The sequence below is a fragment of the Ursus maritimus genome, unplaced genomic scaffold (genome assembly GCF_017311325.1).
Source record: "Ursus maritimus isolate PB19 unplaced genomic scaffold, ASM1731132v1 scaffold_23, whole genome shotgun sequence".
NCBI lineage: Eukaryota > Metazoa > Chordata > Mammalia > Carnivora > Ursidae > Ursus > Ursus maritimus.
The window spans coordinates 253,058-277,781 of record NW_024424786.1 but is presented as its reverse complement, the minus strand read 5'-3'; the positions used below and the strand labels follow the sequence as shown (position 1 = coordinate 277,781).

Here is a 24,724-nt window from a genome sequence, read left to right as displayed (position 1 = left end):
AAACAAAAAACTAAAGTAACTGAAATTGTGGGGCGCCTAGCTGGCTTAGTCGGTAGAGCATGTGACTCTCGATCTTGGGGTCATGAGTTTGAGCCCCACATTGGGCATAGAGTTTACTTAAAAATTAATAGTAATGAAAATTAAAGTAATTGAAATTGCCTTGGTTTCTTAATGAGGATTTTATCCTAGTACCACACTTCTTGTATCTAGGACTTCTTTAGGATCATTCATAGAACTTAGTTTCTAATCATACGAAAAGTGCTCAGTGAATTGAACTCTCTACCTTAAAAGGTAAAGTATTATGGTGAAATACAATTTATACTGTAGCACTATAAAAATTAGCTTTAAAGTTCTTAGCCTGGCTTAAACATACAAAGCAATAACTAATCTTTGCCTCAAAGACTTCAGAAGTGGCATTTTGTAAATAAGCTCCCATGTTTCCTTAAAGATGCAGTTTTACTTCCAAAAATATAATTTACCTACAACTCTTGAAAGAATCCATCAACAGTGTAAATTTAGATGCCTCTGGAATTTACTTATGTTCAGTACTTACTTTCATTTTTTAAAGTTGGTATAACTGCGCTGTTAATTAGTACAGTGGAAAGAATTCTGAAGCAGGTGTCAAGAGACTTGTGTTCTGCAACTAATTAACGGCCTTAGAATCTAAGTTCATCCTCCTCTGTAGTCCTTAGTTTCTTGAGATAAACTGAGTTCTAAAGTTCTTGTCAAATAAGATCCAAATTTAAATCTAAATAGAGATTAGGGTGATTGATAAAGATTTGCTCAGTTATTTGGAATATGCGGTTTTTTTCCTAGAAGCCAAGCTTTTCAATGAGTCTTTTACCATAATGCTTTCTACCAACCAAATGATAAAATTTATAAATTGCCCCACCATGGATACTTAACTGGGGAAGGAATGAAGTGCTTTTTTTAGAAGGGAGGTGTACTTTGAGAAAACATTGGAAGAATTAAAATATACTTGGTTATGACTGTATTGGAATCCAGTATAGATTAAATGATAAAGTGTCAGGCAGGCTACAGTAGAAATTGTTGACTCTATCCCCAGCACCTATTTTCCTCTCCCAAACTGTATCAGTTTTCTTTCAGGTATCCATTTTTCCTTTACATAATCCATGTACTTAAGCAATAGCTGACTCCACTCCAGTTTGGGGAGTGAACCTACCTTGCCTAAGATGGTAGCTTTCAAACATTTTTTGACTCCGATTCACAATAAGAAACAGATTTTGCACTGTAATCCAGATGTGTATATGTGAGCACCAAAGTTTCATAATATAGTACTAACTCTTTATATGTACAATGCAATCTCAAATCTATTTAATTTTTTAAATGATGATTAGGACCTGAAAATTCATTTCATGATGCATTCTTGGGGCATGGTCTACCATTTGAAAAAACATTGGTGAGTGTAATACCCTTGCACTTAAAAATATTGTTAGAAACCTGGATCTAAGTTTATTAAGGCATAGTATTACTCTGACCACAGGAATTGATCCAGAGTATCACGTGACCCAGCATAGGCTGGAGAAGAGCAAGGGCAGATTGTTGATTACAGGGTCTTTGAGAGAAGATGTTTCCTCACTTAAGAAATAAAGGTCCTGTGTACTTGGGAGACCTGGAATTGCTGCATCTCTCTAGCCTGAGGATAAAGCCAACACACAGAAGTGGGCAGAGCCAAAAACTTAGTAAGAAATTAAACCAGAGCCCTGACAACCATACTTGATCACTATCCTGCCTGTAATTTTTTTGTTACATGGGCCACTAAATGCTCTTTATTGTTTATGATAGTTTACATTGGATTTTCTATTACCATTGGCAAAATCGTCATAACATAGTAGTCTAAAGGGAAAGCAATATAAAGCTAGAATTTATTGGTTAACTTAACCACAATGATGAGATGAGTGCCATCCCAAACAGATAGCCTGATCTCTGGTTATTTAGTCATCTACCATAGTTTTACCATTCAGAATTCTGCCACGGGTAATATTTTATAGACCAGAAACAAAATCAGTGCATATATTGATGTTATTAAGTATTATCAGATGCCATTTCTTATAGTGAGACAACTTGATAAATGTATTTTACTTACTAGCTAATGTTGGGCTAGTTGTGAATCAGATACATGATCCAAATTAGGAATTAACCTTGAGAACAAACTTGTTTATTTTTCCTTTAATTTGTTGAAGACCCTGGTAAATACAGTGTGATTTTTTTTTGAAGTTTAATAAGTCATATTCTTTATTGGGGCACTAATCTAGCCAGAAATAGTATGAGTAGTTCTCTTTCTTAAAAGTTACTTTCTGTCGAAGTTTTAAAGTTCCCTAAGGGACTGTTCTAACTTCTTGGAAGTATTAGTTGTTGACCAGGTAAAATGTGTCACATAGCAGTTAGCATGGCTTTCTTGACAAATCTCTTTGAGCAAAACAAACCTTTCCCCCAAACAAGCTGAGATTTCAGGTTTAAGGTGGTGACCTAAGCGCCTACCTTTGACTCTATCTTCCTAAAATTCTGTAGACATGCTGAAAGAAATATCAAAACTTGGGCTAAATCTATAGTAACACAAATAAAGGGAGTAAAGATGTCATTTACTCTCAAAGAATTTACATTCTAGTGGAAAAGACAATCTTACGTGCTGTGAAGAAGATAAAACAGGTCAATGTCAGAGTAATGTAGGAGAGTGTTAACTGAGTTAATCTGAGAAGGTCTTCAAGAAAGTGACATTTGAGCTGAAGCCTGAGAGATAAGGAGCCTTTCAAATGAAGGATTGGGAGAATATTCCAGATGGAGAGAAAGCAAATGCAAACACCCTGATACAGAAAGAGCTTGGTATGTGTGAAGAATAGAAAGATGAGAATGTATGGAATAAAGAGCACCACGAGCATGACAAAGTCACAGATGTAGGAATGAATCCGATTTCTTAGGGTATTAGAGGCCAATATAAGGAGTATGGATTTTACTTCAAGTACAATGGGAAGCCATTGTTCTCAAACAGGAGAAGGGGTTGGCGGTTTTTGTAACTATTCCGGGGTTTTTGTAAATATGTCAGAGGGCACTGAGGGAAGAGCTATTAATCATTAGTGCAGACCATATCCACTCTATATGACCCTATCTTTTGAAGAGCTCAAAGTTAGGTGATACTGGGCCCTTCATACACTTACGAGGAAACCCAGAACTTTAGAGACCCCTTTAGAAAATGTACATATTTGTTGAAAGATTCTCCATCTCCATTCTTAAGACCAGGGAACATATGTTGGACTTCTTTTCATCCCATATAGCTCCATGCTAGGCTTTGTGGTACAAATTTGGCAACTATCTAAATTTGGGAGCATGTAAAATGTAGTGGTGATTATCTATTGTGGTAAGTAAGTGTAGTCCATTAAACAAAGGTCCATGATGTATAAAAATGTGCAGATTTGGCCTTAACTATGTTTTTATTGAGTGAAGAGATCATGTTGGGTCTCCAAGCCTCATCTAGTAGCTCTTCATGCTACCTTGTCCTTTTTGCTGTCATCTTTCCCCTGACCCTCAAGGAAGAGACTGCCAGAATTTTTGGTAGAGAAAAAGGGACTCACCCTTTGGTATTTCACTGTTGGAATTACTTTCTAACTTAATTTTGAACTCCCTCCACCAGGTGATTTCAAGATTTCTTATAAAGAAGTAGCCCTTTACCTCCCTGCCTAAAGTAAGTAAGGGAAACTCTAGTCTCCGTGATAGAGCACTGAGTTGGTTTGGGATGACAGAGTAAGATTTTGTTCCAAGGCTTTTCACCATGCTACAAAAGCAATATTTTATTTTTTTAAGTTTTATTTACTTAAGTAATCTCTACACCCAATGCCGGGCTCGAGCTCACAACCCTAAGATCAAGAGTCACATGCTCTTCCGTCTGAGCCAGCCAGGTGCCCCCACAAACAATATTTTAAAAATCACTCTTGGGGGACACCTGGATGACTCAGTCAGTTAAGCATTCAACTCTTGATTTTGGCTCAGCTCATGATCTAAGGGTGGTGAGATGGAGCCCCGCATTGGGTTCTGCACTGGGTGTGGAGCCTGCTTAAGATTCTCTCTTTCCCTCTCCCCCTGCCCCCCCCCAACTCTTGCATATGCATGCTCTCTCTCCCTCTCTTTCTTAAAAAAAAAAAAAAAAAAAGTCATTCTTGGGGCACCAGGCTGGCTCAGTGATGGAGCATGCAACTCTTGATCTTGGGTTTTGAGTTTGAGTCCCACATTGGATATAGAGATTATTTAAAAAGAAAATATTTTTTAAAAAATTACTCTTGATGGCAATTTCCAGAGCACTTCATAGGTGTTAGGCAATTCTGTGGTAGGTTTTATAACCATGATACAGCTATGGAAGAATTAATTGCTAACACAAAGTACTTTGGGTCTAGAGAAGGGCCTTTAAAATGCAAAATGTTTTTTTTTTATTCTATATAAATGAAAAGGTTAGACATCATTTTTTTTTTATAATGATTTTTTATTATATTATGTTAGTCACCATACAGTACATCCCCGGTTTTCAATGTAAGGCTCGATGATTCATTAGTTGTGTATAACACCCAGTGCACCATGCAATATGTGCCCTCCTTACTACCCATCACCGGCCTATCCCATTCCCCCACCCCCCTCCCCTCTGTAGCCCTCAGTTTAGACATCATCTTTTATAACAATTAGGAAGTCATGGTATATCGTCAAAGCCTCAAATACTTTTGGAAGCTCCCAGATTCACTCAGCAGCATTGATTCACAATCTTTTTCCCCTTATCAAGCACCTGTTTAAGGAGGCAGCAGTGAAGATCACTCTAGAACACATCTACCGTAACAGCAATTTGCCTTTCAAGTACCCATTCCAGCTTTTAAATATAAATATGGTCTATCAAAGCATCGTAAACTGACCAGACAGCTGTCATCGGGAACTAAGCCAACATCCCTTTTCCAGAAGTCTTCAGAAACAAATTTTTCTCTGACAAACTGTGTACTTGTTCTAGAAAACAAGGTACTCTCAAGGCTTCAGTGTCAAGCCAGATACAATATAGATAGAGCTCTAGTCTGTTGTGAGCTTGAAGTTCTGAGTCTTACTAATTTTACAATAAATTGACTACCAGTTAGGAGATTGTCAGTGTTCCAGCAAGCATCTAATAAGTCCAGCACTCGTTAAATAGTGCAACACCAATAAATTGTACCTATTTTGCTTAATTTTGTACTCAAGATAAAAAGACGTTTATCAACTAAACTCTGCCAAAACGAGAGATGAATAGAGCTTATGAAAGAAAGGCCGGGGCAGCCAATCAGGGCAACACTTTCGTCTTACCGGGGGACTCACGGGTAGCTTGCTCTTGGGAGCCAGCACCATGGCGTCTGGCTGCAAGATTGGCTCATCAATCCTTAACAGCGATTTAGCCAATTTAGGGGCTGAGTGCCTCCAGTTGCTGGACTCTGGGGCCGATTATTTGCACCTTCGGTAATGGATGAGCATTTTGTTCCCAACATCACCTTTGGGCACCCTGTGGTTGAAAGCCTCTGAAAGCAGCTAGGCCAGGACCTTTCTTTGATAGGCACATAATGGTATCCAGGCTGGAACAGTGGGTAAAACCAATGGCTGTAGTGGGAGCCAATCAATACACCTTTCATCTTGAAGCTACCAATTACCCAGGGGCTTTAATTAAAGACATTCGGGAGAATGGGATGAAGGTTGGCCTTGCCATCAAATGGGGAATTACAGTTGAGTATTTGGCACCATGGGCTAATCAGATAGGTATGGTCTTGGTTATGACAGTGGAACCGGGGTTTGGAGGGCAGAAATTCATAGAAGATATGATGCCAAAGATTCATTGGTTGAGGACCCAGTTCCCATCCTTGGACATAGAAGTCAATGGCGGAGTAGGTCCTGACACTATCCATTAACGTGCAGAGGCAGGAGTCAACATGATTGTGTCTGGCAGTGCCATTATGAGGAGTGATGACCCCAGATCTGTGATCAACCTGTTAAGAAATGTTTGCTCAGAAGCTGCTCAGAAGCGTTCTCTTGATCGATGAAGCCACAAGGAGTCCAGTGTTTATGTTCATGAAATCTTACTGGAAGACAAGAATACTGACTATCAAATTGTATCACAGTTGAAGCAGTGCTGTTTTTCTGAGCAGCTATTCATTCCAGTGGCTAAAATCTATTCTGCCAAATGTTCCAAGAGGTTAAAAATTGGTGTGTATAACTACATTTTTAGTGATGGAATTTAAAGATTAGTGTGGTGAAATACCATTTTTACTGGGAGACTTGATTTTCATAAAGTAAAAATACGGCTGTATTAAGGTTATAAATAGAAATGTGTCTTAAAGCTTAATGAAGGTGTACTAGCTACTATGAAAGAATTTTTTTTCTGCATTTTAAATCTTCTCATTTCTTGGTTTTACAAAAAAAGAAAAGAAAGTCCTGAAGTTCAAGCTTTATTTTCATAAACCCTGTTATGAAAATTACTGAAGAATTGTTTGGTGTATGCATGGAGCATTTAGCTAATATTTAGCCAGTCAAATACTAAAACAACCATGGCTCTGCTTTGTATTATATCACTGCTAGTGAGATTTACCCAGATTAGGACAAAGTTGATGGTAAAGTAAACATTGCATTTCTAAGTCATAATATGTTAAAAATCAATCCAGAATAAACAGGAAAGATTTAATTAACAAAAAAATATTATTTCCAATTTTATAGTATAAAAAGGAATATAAGCTCTTTGAGGGCAGAGACATTGACTTTCTTATCTGCCTCTGTATTCTCAGGGCCTAGAATAATGCCTGATACCTAATAATTGTTCATTGAGTAAGTGTTGAACGTCAGCATGGTAATGGAGAGAAAAGATTAGGTTTAAATCTCAGCTCTGACACTTTCTACTTGTGGAAACTTGGACAAGTCTCTTAAGTTTTCTGATGCTGTTTCTTCTTCTATAAAAGAAATCTCTTTTTCCAGTATGTGGTTTTTTCAACAACACTAAGCAATTTTCCAATTCTTAGCAGACACTGACCAGATGTCCTACAATTATTATTTTTTTAAAGATTTAAAATACATACATATATATATGTGTGTGTGTGTGTGTATATATATATATATATATATGTATATTTTAAGACTTTACTTATTAGAGCACGAGTGGGGAGCAGAGGGCAAGGGAGAAGCAGGCTCCCTGCTGAGCAGGGAGCCTGACACAGGGCTTGATCCCAGGACCCAGGGATCATGCATGACACGAGCCACCCAGGTGCCCCTAAAGATTATATTTTTAAGTAATCTCTATACCCAATGAGGGGCTCAAACCTATGACCCCGAGATCAAGAGTCGCATGTTCCACCAACTGAGCCAGCTAAGCACCCCAGATGTCCTACAATTTAATTCAGTTCTGACATTACTCATGGAGATAGTGTCAGATCCCACAGTTAAGAGTTCAATCCTACAAGACTGCCCTTCAGACACCAATAGTGAGTCCAGGTTGTCACCCTAGCAGCTGGCTAAGATCAGATGTTCCCACAACCCTCTCCTCCAGTTCAATTAATTTGCTAGAGCTGCTCACAGAACTCAGAGAAACATTTACTTACCTTTACCAGTTTATTATAGAAGGATGTAGGTAAGGAACAGCCAGATGGAAGAGATGCACAGGGCAAGGTAAATAGGATGGAGCAAGGAGCTTCCACGCTCTCTCGGGCTGCCCATTCTCCCCACATCTTCACGTGTTTACCAACCCAGAAGCTCAACTTGTTGTTCACGAGTTTTTACAGAGATTTAATCTGTAGCCTTCTCCCCCACTTCTCCCTTCCCAGAGGTCAACCACTAGGTCTTTCTGGGGACTAGCCCCATTCTGAGGATATCTACGGGTCCTACCTAAGTCGCTTCTTTAACATAAACTCAAAAAGGATCCTAATGAAGGACAAAAGAGTTTCCTATCAGGTAATTCCAAGAGATTTAGGAACTCTGGCAGAAACCCAGGATTGAAACCATATATATTTCTTATGCCACAGTTGTAATCATGTTCCTGCTCTGAGAAATAAGATACATATGTAAAATCACTGCAAAATTCTGTAACATTATTAAAAATCATTATTGTAATGTCAGCAGTGTTACAACAAGACACTACCTGGTAGAGATACAATCATATTGGACTTGAGTTAATAGTTACCTTTTTAAAAATGTATATATTATCACACCAGTCAGAATGGCTAAAGTTAACAAGTTGGATGTTGGCAAGGATGTGAAGGAAGGGGAACCCGCTTATACTGTTGGTGGGAATGCAAGCTGGTACAGCCACTCTGGAAAACAGTATGGAGATTCCTCAAAAAGTTGAAAATAGAGCTACCCTACAACCCAGCAATTGCACTACTAGGGATTTACCCCAAAGATACAAATGTAGTGATCCGAAGGGGCACCTGCACCCTAATGTTTAGCAGCAGTGTCCACGATAGCCAAACTATGGAAAGAGCCCCTATGTCCATTGACAGATGAATGGATAAAGAAGGTGTGGTATACACACACACACACACACACACACACTATGGAATGTTACTCAACCATCAAAAAAAATGAAATCTTGCCATTTGCAATGACGTGGATGGAACTAGAGAGTATTAGCGAAATAAGTCAACCAGAGAAGACAATTATCATATGATCTCACTGATATGTGGAATTTAAGAAACAAAACAGAGGATCATAGAGGAAGAGAAGAAAAAAATAAAACAAGATGAAACTAGAGAGGGAGACAAACCATAACAGACTCTTAATCATGGGAAACAAACTGATGGTTGCTGGAGGGGAGGGTGGTGGGGGGATGGTGTAACTGGGTGATAGACATTAAGGAGGGCATGTTGATGTAATGAGCACTGGGTATTATATAAGTGATAAATCACTCACCTGTACCTCTGAAACCAGTAATATATGTTAATTAATTGAATTTAAATTAAAAAAAAATGGCAGGAATGGGAAAAAAAGTTTAAGATGATAGTTTTTCAAATTTTATAAGGGAAACATAAGCAGAAAGTTTGAATTCTAGTGCTATAATAGTATCTAACCTGGAGAATAAGTACTAATACTTACTAAATGTTAATATATGCTAGACACTCTTCTAAGTATTTCATACATATTTTGTGAAATATTTATCATAAAAGTATGAGTAACATTTTGGTTACTATTACTGCACAGTAAATAACCCAAAACTTAATGGTGGTAAAAAAATAAAAAACTTTTTGAAAAAGTATGTATTCTTTTCTTTAAGGATTTAAATGCTGCTATTTTTATAGCAGGATTTTGGTTCTTACATGCACTGTATAACTTCAAGAGGGTGGGATATATTGTAGGCACTATTTTCCAGAGATCTTCAACTATAAAACTCCTTTTTCTTTTCTTTTTTATCTTTTCTTCTTTTTTTTATTATGTTCAATTAGCCAACATATAGTACATCATTAGTTTTTGATGTGTTCGATGATTCATTCGTTGCATATCAGTGCTCATCACAACACGTGCCCTCCTGAATACCCATCACCTGGTTACCCCATCGTCCCACCCCACTCACCCCAAAAAGTATATATTAGATGCCAAATGCTTTATATACATTATTTCATTCAATTATGATAACTGTGAGGTAGGCTATCAACTCCATTTTTAGAGATGCGTTATCTACTGCATAACAAATTATTACCTCACAGTTTCTGTAAGTCAGGAATCTAGGTACAGCTTAGCTTCAGACTTTGCTTCGGGGTCTTCCACAGGCTGCTGTGAAGTTACTGGCCAGGGGTCTGTTGGGGAAGAATCCACTTTCAAACTCACTCATGTTGGCGAGGTTCAGTTTCTCCCCGGCTGTTGGACTGAGTGGGAGGCTGCCCTCAGCTCCTTGACACACGGACCTTTCTATAGGGCTGCTTACAACATGCCAGCGGGCTTCATCAAAGTGGTCAAGTGAGAGAGTGCCAGCCAGTGAGACAGAAGTCACAAAATTTTACGACCTAATTTTGGAAGTATTATCCTGTCACTTTTCTTATCTTCTCTCCGTTGAAAGCAAGTCACTAAGTGAACAGGACACAAGCTCTCACCAGACATCCAATCTGTTAGCACCTTGATCTTGGATTTCCCAGCCTCCGAAAGAACTGTTAAAAAATGAATTTCTATTGATTTTTAAAAACCAAACAAAAACAAGTTGCTAGATCCAGGCCACATTCAAGAGGAGAGAGTATTACAACAGAAACAGGCTCATGAACACAGAGAACAAACCAGTGGTTGCCCAAGAGGAGTTTTAGGCGGATGAGAAAAATAGGTGAAGGAGATTAAGAGGTACAAACTTCCAATTGTAACTAAGTCACAGGGATGAAAAGTAGAGCATAGGGAAGATATTCCCCACCCAAAAAAAGAGAATATTACACAAAGGCATGAATATTCGGAGGCAGAGAGCACTGTGAGCCATTTTGGAAGATGGCCCTCCCACAGGCTCAGAGTGTTGGAGTTGTTTATCCAGTTTGATAAAGCTAGTAAGTAGCAAACCTGAGATTCCAGATCACATCTGCCAGACAAAGCCCACAGTGTTCTATTACTCCACTGAATAATAGTAATAACATAGGGTTAGCATAAACTTGTCTAGAAATGAATCATTCTAAAGTGTTAAAATTATCTGTTCTCTAAGATAGAATAAGCCATTTCCATCCTAATTGTTTTTCCTAGGATTGTTCATCCTAATCATTTTCTTCATACGTAGGACAAGTTAAGCTTTTTTCATTCTCTGTCTGTGGTACCATACATTTCAAATTTTAGTAATATCAGAATGTTCGTCATCTAAAAAGCACATGAAGTGTAAGTCACCTCTCGACAAGACCATATAAGGAAAAGAATCTGGTGGGGACACTAGGATCATTGATAGACCTTTGGAGAGCATATCTTTTATTTGTTGACTTACACATTTTAGTAGGAAAGGACACAGACATTTGTAAATAACAATAAAAGTATATACAAGAAGCTATGTAAGTTCAGAGAAGAAATATGGTTAAAGAATTATGAATTGAAGAAGAAAAAGTACTTTGAGTCTTAATGTATGAATCTTAATTTGCCAGGTGACCAAGGCACAGAATTATAAAAACAAATAAAAAAACCCAATCAAGATTATTGAAGATTTTTGGAGCCCAGGATTGCCAGCAGATTTGGAATTTTGAGGACTCCCTGAATGTGAGAGGGCATATGAAATCAGAGCAAGAGTCAGACTTCAGAGGCAATGGATAACAGGGAGTTGGGGTGTAGGGGAAGGGCACAGTGTCCTAGAGCAACCATAAGGGAATGGAATTTGAAACCTCTGGTTGCGTTGGTTTCTCCCTCCATTCCTTCTTCAAAGTTAAGGGTACTCTGGAATGGTATTTGCCCCTAAGCTAGCTCAGTGACTCTAGATACTTGTGGCACATGAGCCAGGCGGTACCCCAGGAGGCTATATCCAGCAAAGGAAGCCTCATTTCACACCCAGAATATTATTTTCTGTGCCCTCCCTCACAATCATCAGAGCAAACTATGATAAGCAAACAGCATCATGCACAGAGAACAGGGAATACCAAGACAGAGAACCACCAAATATCCAAGGAAAACCAATACTATGAAAGGTTGACACCAATTAACAAAAGAACTAACACTTAAGCAAATAGTTATTAGAGAAAGCAGAGGAGGATCTTGGAAATAATTATTTACTGCATAATAGGTGTGGTATCAGGCATTGTTCTAATAAGCACCTTACATGTACTTCAAAATGTTACTCCTTCTGCAGAATATCCCCGGAGGAATATGAGAGACTATGAGAAAATATTGTGTCTAAATTTCATGAAAAAAAGACAAGTTAAAGATTGTTAAAATTAAAAAATTAAAGCATGATCTAAGCTGCAAGTGGACTCTGATGAAGAGCAAATTAGCAAAACTGGAAGAATAAGGTGAAAAATTATTCTGAAAGAACAAAGATATCTAAGGAGAGGTGGTTTAAGATGAAAGAAAAATCCAGAGATTCCAATATTTCTCTCATAGTTCCAAAGAAGAGATGAGAGAGAATTTTAAGGCAGCATTAACTGAAGAAATAATAGAAGAAAATCCTGGTATGACTAGTGTAATTTAGAAGAAATATTTAATGCCATTTGTATTTTTTAAAAAAGATTAAACATTAAGTAAGTGCATCTTATTTTTTATTGCCAGGTTGCATCTAAAATTTCATCACTTTTTATTATATGTATTTCTAAATTTTAATACACATTTTATGTTTTTATGATAATTGTGCTTTTTAGATTTTTATTTTGAAATAAATTTTGACTTACAGAGAAGCTGCAAAATAGTAGATGCCCTTCAGCTAGCTTGTTGTAATGTTAATATCTTATATCACCAAATTAAAATTACACAAATTAATAAATTAACATCAGTACAATACCATTAATTAAACTATATATCAAGTAGGACAAAAGTCAATGGGTATAATTACCGTATACAGATGTATCTGAAGCAGAACAAAGGAGATGGCTAGCTACTATATCCTCATTTCTATAACTGGTCTTTTTTTTTTTTTTTAAAGATTTTATTTATTTATTCGACAGGATAGAGACAGCCAGCGAGAGAGGGAACACAAGCAGGGGGAGTGGGAGAGGAAGAAGCAGGCTCATAGTGGAGGAGCCTGATGTGGGGCTCGATCCCATAACGCCGGGATCACGCCCTGAGCCGAAGGCAGACGCTTAACCGCTGTGCCACCCAGGCGCCCCAACATTTCTATAACTGGTCTTGAGGCTTTTTTTTTTTTTTTTGACAACATCCATCATTATTTCATATTCAATTTGCCAGCCTCTACAGCTGGTTGAGGTTTTCACATGATGTAATTTTCATTCTTCAGAAATGAGTCCTTGGTACTTCTGCTTGAATTCGATTGCTATAGTTTCCTATTTTCCACTGTACATAGCAATACTAGGAGGTGACCCAAAGCATCTCCCAGGTTTCAGAACATTCTCATCCTTGCTCCTATTATGTAGCAGCAATCATACTTTCCCTTGGTATTCAAGGATAAATTGTCCCCGTCTACACTATAACATCTTTTCCCCCCATTGTTCTAATGTCAAGAAGAGCCCAAAATAATAAACTAGTAGTATAAACTTGCAGTTAAGTGGAACCATTGTTGAGTTTTCTGGGGAATATATTCCTCCCTTGGATGCTGAGACCTTTAAATGGTCAAACCTCAAAATTATGGGACTAGAAAGCAAAATATTTTATGGTTAAGTCAATAGGTATGAGTGGGAGGTGTCTTTCTCACTCCTGGGTTCCCCAGTTCCTGTGCTGTAGATAAGGGAGAAACAGCACTCTCTGTTAGTTGCTAGTTCACAACACACAATACTATAGAACGGGAGTTGGCAAACTTTCTCCTGTAAAGGGCCAGATAGTAAATATTCTAGGGTTTAAGGATCACATATGGTATCTGTCACATATTCTTTGTTTTTGTTTACAGCCCTTAAAAAATGTGAAGGCCAGGGTACCTGGGTGGCTCAGTCAGCCGTCTGCATTTGGCTCAGGTCATGACCCCAAGGTCCTGGGATGAAGCCACATGTTGGGCTCCCTGCTCAGTGGGGAGTCTGCTTCTCCCTGTGCCTCTCCCTCCTGCTCTGTGTCCCTCTCTCAAAAAAATAAATAAAATGTAAAAAAGTGTAAAAGCCATTCTTAAAGATTGTACAAAAACAGGATGTGGGCCAGGGTTAGCCCTCAGACTCTAATTTGCTAATCCCTGCTGTAGGACAACACCCTAACTTTGCAAATTGTTCCCTACCTGCTGACACTGGAACTGAGTCTTCAGAAGACCCCTCAAGAGTTCTAGAGGCGAGCTGCTGCTGGATGATGGGGACATACAGTAAGACCAGTGAGTCTTGTGTGCGTAGTGTTCTGGGTCACCAGGGCTTAACACCATTGTCCATGTCTTCCCCCTTTCTCCCCTACTGATGCAGAGTCTTATTCTAGGAAATAACTGTATGTCCCTTCGGGGAAAGGCTGAGACATTCACACATCATACTTTTGATGTTATCACAAGTTCCTTTCTCATAGGTACCTAGCATACTCTGTATTCAAGGGCCTCTGGGTTTGTGAATTTTCCAGAACTAGGAAATGGGTGAAAGCTATTGCATTACTCTTAGTGGTACTTCTAGCCTCTGTTTTCCCAACCTAGAGATTGTTCAATTACACAAATATGTATGACTTTGGTGAGCTACCCTTCTATTTTAATACTGGAAACTCTATAAATTAAGGTAACCACCACCAAAGATCTCTGTAGATAAAAACCTTTCAATTACTACTCTGGTACAACTTTTTATTGGTAATTGTGCCCACTGTGCCTGTAGCAGTTACGTTCTGCTACCTGACCTCAGGATCCCTCACCATCATTGAAATTAGAAAACCCATTTGAATGGCAACACTTGGAACCTTTATCCCCAGAGGAGAGCTATTACAGTAACGTTCAGGGATGCTTGTGCTGTACTCATCAACCTATTTGTTCATGCTATAGAGTGAAGAGAGGGTGTGCTGTAGGTCCTTTTGGGGTCATAATTAGGGGTGGATAATCCAATACAAATAACAACCCTCTTCAATGTTTCTTTTTTCACAAACCTTTTCATAGATAACATACTTCTATCTTTTATGGCCTGGCCTTGGAAGCCACGCACCATCATTTCCTTGATATCCTGTAGGTTATAAAGGTCAGCCCTATTCATTGTGAGAGGGGACTACACAGGGGCATTTAATACTAAGAGGTGCAAATCACTGGGGTCTTCTTGGAAATTGTTTACTATAAGGTCTCTAGGGTTTTCAAGGAAGATAAGACCAGGGCAAGAAGGGAGCTACTTCTGCAGGCAAGAGACACTTGGTGGAGTTTGGCAGCACAGGGTACCGTTTTTGTTTGGAATACAACTCTCTTACTCTCGGTACCCAAACTTCCACACCAGAGATCAAGTGAAGCTGTTAATTCTACCTCTATCATAATTCAGCATTTTATTAAAGAAGATTCTGTTTCTAATTTTTGGTGTGTTAGACCTGTGGCTCTAAGAGATTAAGGATATATGCCTGGGTGGCTCAGTCGGTTAAACATCTGCCTTTGGCTTGGGTCGTGATCTCAGGGTCCTGGGATCAAGCCCCACATTGGGCTCCCTGCTCAGCCAGGAGCCTGCTTCTCCCTCTCCCTCTGCCTGCTGCTCTGCCTGCTTGTGCTCTCTCTCTCTGTCAAATAAATAAAATCTTTTTTTAAAAAAGTGATAAAGGATGTTTTAAGGGCAATCATAGAAAACCCCTGGTTTTTTAAACATGTCCTGAGTTAAAAATGTGAAATCTTGAGCCTCTAATTTTCTTTAGGTTTTTGTAGCACAATTAGAAGTAATCCCTACCCAGTATTCCTTGTGCGTTTCATAATACTCTGACTTAGCACCCAGTTGGTCCACCAAAGTCTTACTTTTGATAGGCAGCTCATTCTAGGTAACACCAGATGATAATTTTGGGTTTGTTTTGTTTTGTTTTGTTTTTTTAGAAAAAGCAGTGGAAGGGGCAGAGGGAGAGAGTGAGAGAGAGAGAATCTTAAGCAGGCTCCATGCCCAGCTCAAGCCCAACACAGGGCTCCACCTCACGACCCGGAGAACACGACCTGAGCTGAAATCAAGAGTCAGACCCTTTACTGGCTGAGCCACTCAGGGTTCCCAGATGATAATTTTTTAAAGCAAAAATAGAACATATTTTCTAATGTAACTGGAAAGTCTACAGATAGACCTGGATCCAGGGACTCAAATGTCTATTAAGAATCTATCCCTTGCCATCACTTTACTCTGCCTTCCTCTGTTGTCTTCATTCTCAGGGAGACTCTTTCCATGTGATGGCAGAAATGGTCTTTGGCTTATATTTTACTAGTTTATTAGTCCATAGGTGATAATTTAAATAACTGTTTCTCTTCTGTGTATCTTGGACTACCAGTCTCCAACACTAGTAACCAGATCCTTGCTGCCTTCAGATACATCCAAGTCAGATAAGGCATCTCGCATTCCCATTTCCTGGAAAATCATTCATTAACAACTTTTCTTATTACTGCATCAGTGTTCAATTGCATAACACAAAATCATCTAGTTTAGGCAAAAAGAGATTTAAAATGAGGAACTGAGTGCTTATAAAATCGTTGAAAGAAGTAGAGGAGCAACTTCTAGGTCCAACTCCTTGGAATAAACTAGCCCTTACAGCCTTTCTATTTCTACCACGATTAGAAATGTTCCCACAGCCGTTGCTATAGGAAGCTGCTGCTATTATTGTTCACCACAGAACTGCATTACTTTCGCTGCTGCTGCCGTTACAGGAAACTGCTTTCTCCCAAATCACATACATCACCTCTGCCAAGTCCACACGAGCAAATTAGATGCCATGTATCCTTCCTTTCTCCTCACATGGCACAGTTCTGAATTCATTTCTCACAAGATCCATTGAACTGAATCACATCTAGAATCCTAACTGGAAAGGAGTCTGGGAAATGTCACATACTAGATATCCAGTTTTTTCAGATTAGAAAGAGGTTGAGCATCAACCCACAGCTCCCATAGCATTTTGTTGACATCAAGGATTATTATTATTCTGTAGAATTGTAAGTTGTATCTGCTATATTAGATTGAGAATTCTTTAAGAACAGGGATAAGATTTTATTTGTATTTTAGATACCCAGCATTCATCAGTGCCTCCTTCAAACATGATCTCTTAATTAAATACAATAGTATTTTACAAACTTTCATTAAATATTTGCTAAGAACCTTTGTATGTATGAGTAAAGATTCATCCTTACACAATTCCTCTTTCAGCCAGAGCCTACTCATTTCCCCTACCCCTACCCCTTACTGAAACTGAAATTTCCTTCGCATCATTTCTTTCTTGTCACACCTTAGAAGACATCATAGTGATTGGAAATCAAAGTTTTGGGGGTCAGACAAATTTGGGTTTGAATTTTGGCTTATCTGCATACTAGCTGTATAACCTCAGGCAAGTTTTTAACAACTCCTCTAAACCTTGGCTATACTATGAAGATAGTAATCCGAAGTTATCCTAAGGACCAACTAAGTGAGATAATGTTTTTAAAGTACTTGGCACATAGTAGATGCTAAGAAATATATATTTAATAATATACATGATATTAAATATATATTAAAATGTCTTCCCTTATATCTGTAACTTTGGATTTAAAAGAGTTATCTAGCCCAGCTCCCTAATACCCATGAATAAGCCCAAACCTAGAAGAAGGGGTTTCATACCTACCCCAGCTCTTCATGGCTTGACCTGTTCATCCTCTATATGTTGAAGCAGGTGTACTGTAGGTCCCTGATAGATACTTGTTTGAGTAGAATTTTATCTTCCCTTTGAGTGAGACTTAGTACGGAATTACCTTCCCTATTCAGTTGGCCCAGAAATAGCTGTCTAGTCCTGATCGTCGGATGTTTAGTCTCAAGGACAGTTGGACCCATAATGTCTCATACTGAAAAGGAAGTTTTTGCCTGGCATTCCGGAGTCCAAGACGCTCCTCCTAGACACCAGAATGTGTAATCTTGTTGTCAGTTATTTATCTCATCATGACTGTAGATCAACCCATCGTTGGCTGCTGAATCTCCCCTATGTTGCCAAACCCGCATATGCCATGAGCAAGGCTCAACATGGTGTCAGGGTCCAATGTAGCGCTTCTCAACTGGAGGCTGACTCGCCTCCTGGGGAGGTTTGATAATGCTACCAGACATTTTTGATTCTCAAAACTGGGGAATGTTGCTGCTGGATGTGATTGGTAGAGGCCAGGATTGCTGTTAAAAATCCTACAATACACAGGACAGCCTCCTATAACAAAGAATTATCTGACCCAAAATGTCAGTAGTGTTAAAGTTGATAAATTTTGGTCTAATTTTAAGCCCCAGGCTAGTCCACTAAGCCCTGTCTTGGAGTGTCATAACTCACCAGTAAGTTCTGAAATAGGACATCTCCATCATGACGTTATCCGTTAGCGTTCCTGCCCATAGCAATTTCTTCCTCCACCTTCTATAAGGTTTACTCATTATAGTCTCCTGACAAACTGCTTGTATTTCTTTCATTTTTATACATTGTCTCTCTAGGCTATGAGCTCTTCTGGACAATAGCCCTGTCTCCCACATTCTGTAACCCCGTTGTGTATAACAATTTTAATTAATCCATAAAAATAATGAAAGAGCCTGGATTCAGACCAAATCTTTCAGAGTGCTCCCACTCTCTCTGGACAAAGGCCCAAAAAGGAAAAAAAAAAAATAGGGTCCTTACCTAATTAAAATATTCAATCCACTTGATGTCAAAAGAATAAAATCTTAACTTCATGGATCTCCATCTATTCCCACTTGTTCTTGAGAGTTCTTTGTTTTTATTTTGGCTTTCGATTCCTTTCCATTGAGAATTTCTCTTCTGCTTATGTCTAATTGCTCTCTCCACTAATGCTCCTAGCAAGTCGTACTTCCTCTTTCATAACACATCACATTTGAATTTCTTTTTCAGTGTCTTTCTTCCCCAAAAGACTTTTAGCTACATGACGGCAGAGACCGCTTCCGTCTTCATTATCATACCCCAGCACTCTTAGCACCATGCCGGGCACATAGTAGGTAATTTCCTTGTTAGTGCCCTTGAGGTTTGTTTTTTTTCCAAAATGAGTTTTATTAAAACATAATAGATTCCAAAAGGAAGTTCAGCAAAGAAACTACAAAAAGGAAAATTCCGACTTAGAAAGTATAACCTTGTGTTCTAACACAGGTTAATTGATGACCAGATTCATGGTATCTGTTCCATAGCCTACTTGTGAGTGCCACTCACCTCCTTCGTCCCCTTTCTTCCTTGAGGTCTCAGACTTGTAAGCCCTGGGGAAAACTGCATATGAATGGGTTACCAGGCCATTTTTGAAGTAACTGTTGCCATTACTACTCTTCACCTGTTCAGACTGCCCTGGTTGATCTGCGCTTCTACTTGTAGATTCTGTGGATTTACATGCAGCAATCTGACCAAGGATTGTTGCAAGCCCCTTTAGTCAGTGAAGAAAGAAAAAATCATGTACTGCTCTTGTCTACCCAGGACCATTTCTAACTAAGTGTATCCCTTAGATTGTTATGCCGCATAAAATTAAAAACTCCGAGTCAAGCTTAATTTCATATGTTCCTTCTCCGTCTAGTCTTCCTGTCATAAGATTGGTTTGAGAGAGATTGATTTTTTAAAAACCATGTTCATTATTACTTGTTAGTATTTATATTGTTTCTCTGATCAAAAGGAACAAGGCTTTTTAGAAGCAGAATTTGAGGGGTGGAGGTAAGAGGAAGCTTTGAAACTCCCTTATTTGAGCATTCTACCACTACAATGAATTTATCAACTTCTGAGTTTTAACCTTCCGGCTCAATCTCCCCTTTCCCTCATGCCAGATTTTGTTCTTGGCTTCTAATCCCTCTTTCTCTTTCCCTCTCCACCGCCCCCCCCCCACCCTCTCTCCTTTTCCAATTTCTGTACAACATAAAGGTGGCCAGACAAGTGGTCTGAAAGACCTTATGAAGATCTGAAATCTATTTCACTATCCACTAACCAAGCTGTGGTATGAGTGAGTTTGTCTGTCCCTCCCCATCAGCCAGCAGAGGCCTTTCCCATTCCCACACTTACTATCAGCCAGCTCCTATCTATGGTAATTCCCCATAGTGGCACACTTCTTCCTCTTGGTTCTTGGGTCAGGCAAGTATCCAACTTTGCTTTAATTTAGCATGGAGTTACCCTGGGGCGCTCCTGATTGACCAGAGGCAGTGTACGTGGTGGAATAGCTTTTGGGATCTAGAACCCATGCTACCTAATCTCAAATTCTCATTCTGCCACATATTCATTTCTCTGTGCCTCAGTTTCCTTCTCTGTGAAAGAGAGAATAGTATCCACTACCTCCTAGGATTAGTGTACACATGTAAAATATTTAGAACATAACTTTGTAACTTAATAAGCACAGTATGGTTAATTATTATTATGAGTTGACCTATGGTGGTGTTGGGAAGAGATCTGTGGTACTTCGGCCACACTAACAATTCAGCAAATGTTTATTGAATGACAGCCATGTGCCAGACACTGCTAGGCGGAACACAGAGATGAAGCAGAAATTAATGCTGCATTTGCTTCTGGGTGAGCTGCATTTGGTCCTACAGATGATCGTGATGGCAAAGAGGTAGGTGTTTATTTAAATAGGCCCTCAAGGTTTTCTCCACTGACTCTTAAATGTAAGAAACAATGTTTACCCTTTGACTTCTAATATTATCTTATATTTTGTTTCCTTTGAGAGCTTAGAAGTGCATTTTGTAATCATATATCATGATCTCCCTTGTTTCTCTCTTAAATTTACCAGGGATTGTCAAAATTACATCTTTTCCTATTTTCCTATAATTAAAAATAACCAATACTTTCTCTTTCCCAAATCATCAGTTCTCCAAGCTCTCAAAAATCATTACTTTGGACCTTGAAATGACTCTGGTCCTTTTTTTACCCCTCTGGTTTTGATTTGGTGATGTGTCTGTATATATGTGTTTGCCCTTTGGCTCTAGTGAGATGTGGAAAGGTAAGCTGAATCAGAGAGGTATGAGTGAATTGACCATTGAATAAATGTATTTATTTAAGTCTCTTTCTTACCAGTTTCCCAGATCCAGCTGGATTTTATCTCTGCCTTGCAATCACAGTGAATGAATGCAGAAAGCAGACAAACTTTTAAAATGTTCTGTCTAGAAGAGAGTAAGAATCCTTTCTAAAACAAAATGCCAAGTTCTAATTTAAATGGTGGTTGAAGGGGGAGAAAAGGATCTAAAAAAGGCTATAGTGGATTACCTAAAAATAAGGACAATCCTTTTTTTCTGGTTTATTATTCTGCATCCAAAACCGAGATTTTTGTTGATTTGTGGACTCCAAAAGTTACTCTCTCTTTTAAGGGAGGGGAGGAGTCATGCACAGGCTGAGTTCAGCCGCAGGGATGTAAAAACGAAGATGTGCAGTGCTGCGGGACAGAGTAGTCTCTGAGACAGCATGATGTAACTGGATCAGCATCGGTTCACCATGATACTTCGCTTTCTGTTTTGAGTTCCTTGGTTCACAAATGTTCTCTCTCTCCACCCTTTATCTAATCAGCCACAATAAAATATAACTATCAACCAGAGAACAGTGTATTTATAGCCAACGAAGGGTAAGTATTTGGTGCAGTAGCAACCAAGATTCACTTTGTTATGCACAGGTCTGCTGCACTATCTTCAAATTTATTTCCCTTTTATAATGGGCTCTCTATTCTTTTTCTATAGAGCAAATCATTATTCAATCACTGAAAGTATAAGTTATTTTTAGTAAGTCATTAATATTATCTTTAGGAGCACAAAAACTCTCCTACCAAAAGTATTGATAGAATGGCTACTATACTTTGAGCAGTTTTTATGTGAACCAGAGCGATCACATTTAATGAATTTATAATTTGATGGGTAAAAATGAACACTCTTTTACATTTCAATTTCATTGCCAAATTTTAAATTTCAAAACATACGTGTGCACGCGTGCGCACACACACACACACACACACACACACACACAAAGCACACAGCTGGTTAAACTATAAAAACTCCTTCACCTGGCATCACAAAACTTTCCCATTTCTCATTTTCTCAGATCTTTCCCGTTTTCACTAATATTTTTAGTCTAAAATTAGAGGCCACGATGAGTACTAGAGTACTCCAGGTCCAGATGTGCTGGAATTCTCAACAATATTCATAAATCTTTGAAATTTTCACTCCATCATTGAAGTGGTCCTTCAGGGTTATACTACAGTCTGTGGCAAAATTACTAGAAATATAGGCTACTTAAACATACAGCAAGTAGAGCTCTGGTTTACTGCCCGAATCTGGAGGAGGATCAGGGACCCTGAATTCCCAACCCAGGAGACATATGAGGCAAACAACTTTAAAAGAAGGAAGAGCACTTGGCCAGGGAACTGGATATCCTGGTTTCTAGACCCTGCCTTGGGCAACTTCAGGGGCTAGACCCTAAGTATAGATCCTGGAGCGCCTTGGTTGCATCATCTGTAGAATCGTAATACTACTACCCATCCCTTACCATCTCCGCTCAAAGATTCTGACATGAGAAAGTGCTTTGGACTACTCAGAAATTCTAAGTGCTGCACAGCTATGAAATATAATAGCACAGCTATTATTATTATCCTTATGCTTATTGTCATCATCCTTGTACCTGGTACTTATCATGATTGGTGCTGCTTTCATCAGAGAAACTCAGATTTATAAAGAGAAACATGTATTCATATAGCATATCTCTAAGAAAATTCTGTAATTCTCAGTACTCTTAAGTAACTTACTTAACTTTTCAAACAAGTTAGTAGATGTATTCCACTCCAGTGCATATAAATATACATACCAGTTCTCAGAGCAACAACATGAATAACCCATCCTCTGGCATTTAAAACTCACACTCTAGTAATTGTGTGTTTAAATGTCTTGCAAATCTGTAGTTCCACTTCAAAAATTACTTAAGACCAGGTGTTATTTTTAAATGACCAGCTTTTTAAGTTAACCATCAACCTTCCAGAGAAAGTAAGAAAATGAGATTAATTTCGGCTTCTCTAAGAAGACAACTCTACCTGGTCGCAGTAGTTTTCCAAATAGCTGCTGTATCAGTCAGGGTTCTCCAGAAAAACAGAACCAGTAGGATTTGTATTTATATATAGAGAGAGATTTATTTTAAGGAATTGGCTCAGGTGATTGTTGAGCCTTGATGAGTCCAAAATCTAATGGGGCAAGCTGGAGACCCTGGGAGGAGTTGCAGTTTGAGTCCAAAGACAGTCTTTTGGCAGAATTCCTTGTTTGGGAGAGGTCACTCCTTTTTCTACTAAGGCTTTCAACTGATTGGATGAGGCCCACCTGCATTATGGGAGGTAATCTGCTTTACTCAAAGTCTACGAATTGAAATGTTAATTTCATCCAAAAAACACCTTCACAGAAATATCCAGAATGTTTGACCAAGTATCTGGGCACCATGGCTTTGGCAAGTTGACACTTAAAATTAACTATTATCGTTAGAGTTCCAAGAATTTAGTTCAGCACTACAATGCTATGAACAATTTAGTGGGCTAAAGTGACCACCCCCCAGAAGATATGTCCAGGTCCTAATCCCTGAAACCTGTGAATATTACCTTATGTGGCAAAAAATGAAATTAAGTTAGGGAACTTCTTTTTAAGATTTTATTTATTTATTTGAAGAGTGAGAGAGAGCACAAGCAGGGGGAGCAGCAGGCAGAGGGAGAAGAAGGCTCCCCACCAAGCAAGGAGCCCAATGCAGAACTCGATCCCAGGACCCTGGGATCATGACCTGAGCCAAAGGCAGACGTTTAACTGGCTGAGCCACCCAGGCGCCCCTAAGTTAAGGATCTTGAGAAGAATTTATTCTCAATTATCTGAGTACAGTCACATGTATCACAAGAGAAAGTCAGAGAAAGTTTTGTGACACACAGAGAAGGCAATGTGAAGACAGAGCAGAGGGAGATGTAGCCATAAGCCAAGGAATGTCATCAACCACCAGAAGCTGGAAAAGGCAAAAAATGGATTCTCTAGAACCTCTGTAGGGAGTACAGTCTTGCCAACACCTTGATTTTGGACTTCAGGCCTCCAGAAGTGTGAGGAAGTTAATTTATGTTGTTTTCAACCACCCACTTTGGGATAGTTGTTATAGCAGCCACAGGAAACTAATGCAAGCATCTTACACGTTGCATGGAAAAAGCGACCAAAAAAGGGACGTCTGGGTGGCTCAGTCAGTTAAGCATCTGTCTTTGGCTCAGGTCATGATCCCAGGGTCCTGGGTTTGAGTCCTGCGTCAGGCTCCTTGCTCAGTGGAGAGCCTGCTTCTCCCTCTGCCTGCCACTCCCCCTGCTTGTGCTCTCTCTACCTCTCCCTCTCTCTAATAAATAAATAAATAAAATCTTTAAATAAATAAGTAACCAAGAAAAAAAAGGAATATCCCCATTGTAGTTAGTAATGTTGCTATAGAAAAGAGAAAGCTTGGTGCACTTGGTAAAGTATGAGACCCTGCCACAATCTCACTGAGCTACACTGGACAAGTCACCTAGCTTTCTATGTCCCTATCTTTAAAATGGGGGAAGTGACAGTGTCCTACCTACCCACATGGTTTGTGCTGAAACTCGAATGAGAGAGTATATATTCTTACATTCAGTAAATATTCACTGATGTTTACTATATGCCAGAAACTGTTCTAAAAGCACTGTATCTAAGGGATATAACAGTGAAAATGACAGGGTTCCTGCTGTCATTCAGGTTACATACTAATGCAGTAAGCAGACAATATACGAGAAAGAATGTAAAATCATTTCATACAGTGATTAGGACTATGAAAAAATAAGTGACATAATGATGATAAAGTGGCTGGAAAAGGAAATATTATATAGGAAATCAGGAGGGAAGGCTTTTCTAAAGAGGTGACCACAAGATGATAAAGCTGAGTCCTAAATTATGAAAAAGAGCCAGCCATGGGGAAAACTGGAATAAGAGCTTTTTGGACAGTGGCACTTGAAAAAGAAGTAGCTGTAGCCTTTGCATGTTTGAGGAAAAGAAAGCTTTGCAGGAACTTGAAGTGTGTGAAGAATAGAAAAAAAGACCAGTGTGACTGAAGTAGA

General features: G+C 38.9%; 1 pseudogene; it reads left to right on the top strand.

The window, feature by feature from the left end:
• Positions 1-4,599: 4,599 nt before the first annotated feature.
• On the top strand, positions 4,600-7,095 carry LOC103682355 (annotated as a pseudogene).
• The last annotated feature ends 17,629 nt before the right edge of the window (positions 7,096-24,724 follow it).